Source organism: Sinocyclocheilus anshuiensis, unplaced genomic scaffold (genome assembly GCF_001515605.1).
Source record: "Sinocyclocheilus anshuiensis isolate Anshui unplaced genomic scaffold, SAMN03320099.WGS_v1.1 scaffold91, whole genome shotgun sequence".
NCBI lineage: Eukaryota > Metazoa > Chordata > Actinopteri > Cypriniformes > Cyprinidae > Sinocyclocheilus > Sinocyclocheilus anshuiensis.
In genome coordinates, this window is record NW_015552636.1 from 310,455 (window position 1) to 313,446 (window position 2,992).

At 39.7% G+C, this 2,992-nt stretch overlaps 1 protein-coding gene across 2 annotated transcripts in view; it reads right to left on the minus strand.

Moving 5' to 3' along the window:
- atf4a (activating transcription factor 4a) overlaps nt 1-863 on the minus strand; it is a 7,891-nt gene extending 7,028 nt beyond the window's left edge. For both annotated transcript variants that reach the window (XM_016458136.1, XM_016458135.1), the window contains exon 1: nt 703-863. The gene's annotated coding sequence lies outside the window, so the exon portion shown is untranslated. The remainder of the gene's footprint in view (nt 1-702) is intronic.
- Between the last annotated feature and the right edge of the window lie 2,129 nt (nt 864-2,992).

The following is a 2,992-nucleotide window of genomic DNA, read 5'->3' on the forward strand; positions in this document are numbered from 1 at the left end:
CAAAGAGGAACCAGTTCTCGATTCCCAACCCTTGCTGGAGGGAAGATTCAACAGAACAAAAATGGTCTTTTTAATTCACTTCCTCGCACTGGATAACCAGTTGTGATTACCAGCACCGTAAACCAGTCTCTAAACGTCTACAGGCGTTCCAGTTAAACCGGCCTATCAAACTAGATGCCATCTGGGAGGAACTCGAGCTGCCCACACACTCACTCACACACACACTTTCCCATCACTAATAGTTACCAGCCCTAAACACCGCCTCCTAGCAACTATTATTAGTAGTTCCACTCTAAGCAGGAATTTCCCCGACAACATCTCCTAATATGGTCATAAGTACGGGAAGCCCCGCCCCCGGTTCCTGCGCGAGATGAAGGTGTCCCTGACTTCCTCACGCCATTTTCAGCGCCGGAGGGAGCGCGCGCGCGCCATTTTGAGGCGCCACGTTGCCGCTTCGCGACAAATCCCTAATGTTTATTTCATGGATTAGCGCTTGTCAGTCTGGCAAATGACGACGGAAGAATCAAAACAAACGGAGATAGTTCGAAAACACTTTACACTGCGAAACTGTTAAAACGCCAAACTAGGCTAGTTGTCAAAACTAATACTAACAAATACAACCTCTTTCAAAAACTTCGACGAGCTCGTGACATACTTAAGTTAATTATGACACCACTAAAACAAATACTGAGAAATACTTACGCCATTTTGCCAAATAGAGCCAGTGCACTTGACCGCTGCACTGCCGGATTCGCCGCTGCGATTGTTGCCGCTGCACGCCGCTAGACTGCCATGATTCCCGCGGGAGCGCTGCGTACGGAGAGACCGGAGCTCGGGAGAGAAAACAGAGAGGCGGCAGCGCCGCCGCTTATATACGCGCGCATCACACCCACACAGTGCGCTTCCGCCGCGTGTATCACTCCGCCAGTGTCTGCTTGCTGATTGGCCTCTGCGCCGGTCAGTATTCACCTAACAAATAGTGCCTAAATATTTACGTTCTCACGAGATGCGCGCGCTCAGACACGAAACAAAGTCGTCGAAATTACGTTAATACATTAGATAGTCCGAATAAAGGACAGCTTTTAAGAGCGATATAGGCCTACTTTCAGATTTTATTGACAAGCGAGGTTTATGCTAAGTTAAAGTAGCTAATTCTTACTCTTACGATATGATTAGCTATTCATGGAAGTGTTAAATACACATGCAGTGCTCACAATATGCCAGTACTTCAGGAAAATCTTGTTATTATTATTATTTTGACACTTTTGCAAAGGCACAACACAAGAATGCATGCCTACACGAGAGTAAAACAGCTGTCAGAAACTGTAGGAGTCTGACCTCTAGTGAACATTAAGGACTACTTAAAAGTGCACTATAATGTACTTCAAGTGCTCTGTTTTCGCGCACTAAGTTTGTACTTAATATAGGCCTACTAAAAATTATTCTTTAGTACTTCTTAAGATCATCTAAGTGTATTCAACTGTGCTATTTTGGGACACCATGAATATGAAGTAAAACGAGCTTTTAACAATATTATCTCTATTTAAAAAATGTATTTAGTCACAAAAGTATATTGGCAATATATATTAAAGGTATATTGTCAGATACTTTTTCTTGTTTTAACAAAATGTTGACAATTTTTTCAGAAAACAAGACATAATATCTGAAGTCATTTTACTTGTAAAGTAAATTCATCTTGATTCAAGATTTTTTAGATACTTATACTAGAAAACAAGACAAAAATACTAAGCAAGAAAATCATTTTTTGCAGTCATGCTAAAATTCAGCATTGATCACAGCAATAAATTACATTTGAACAGATATTTATACATGATAAAATGTAATATATATATATATATATATATATGGATCTTATACAAGTGCAACCCTCCATCAGAGCGTCTCGAGTGTTCACGCAGCTTTAGCAGAAGATCATGTTGCATGCAGACATTGAAAGATAATAGCCTACATCTTAAAAAACAGGGAAAAATAGCTTAAAGATATAGTTCACCCAAAAATGATTATTCTGTCATCGTTAAAAACTGATGTTTCAAACCTGTATGAGTTTTTTCAGCTGTTGAATATAAAATAAGATATTTTGAATAATGTGCGTAGCCAAACAGTTGCTGGTAGCCATTGACTTCCATAGCATTTTTATGGATACTGTGGAGGTCAATGGGTACCGTCAACTGTTTATTCACTAACATGCTTCAAAATATCCTCTTTTGGGTTCATCAGAAGAAAGAAACTCATACAGGTTTGAAACTGATAAATGAAGAGTATTTTCAGTTTTGATGAACTATCGCTTTAATTCAACACATTTTAATAACACTTTAAAAAAAACAGATAGTCAGTCTCTGTACTCGGTTCACACTAGTAACTTTCAGTTTTACAGCAGCAGTATTACACAGGTCTCTGCTTTCATTTCCATTTATTAATTCCTTGTTTCTCAAAATACACATTCAACATTTTTTAAACAAAATGTCAAAAGTCAGTCACTGTTATTCAGTCAAACAGTGTATCTGCAGTCCGAGATGAAGTGTTATTGTCCCACGGCACACATCAGCTCCCAGACGTTAGAGATTTGAGAAATATTCCTTCTGGAACTTCTGGAAGTCCTTCTCAGTGAAGACGGATTTCTCCTCCTGTTTGGAGGCGGGCGGATCGGGCCAATGACATCAGGCAGATGACGATGGTTTTAAGTAGGTTTGAGATTGTCTGAGCTGGTTTCATGGTGTTTAAGCAGGTTTTAGGTTTAAGGGGTTCTGGGCAGGTTTGCTGGTGTTTAAGCAAGCTTTAAGTAGGTTTGAGATTGTCTGAGCTGGTTTGAGATTGTCTGAGCAAGTTTGAGGGGTTTTTATAAGGTTTTATGGTGTTTATGCAGGCTTTAAGTAGGTTTGAGATTGTCTGAGCTGGTTTGAGATTGTCTGAGCAAGTTTGAGGGTTTTTTATAAGGTTTTATGGTGTTTAAGCAGGTTTTAAGTAGGTTTGA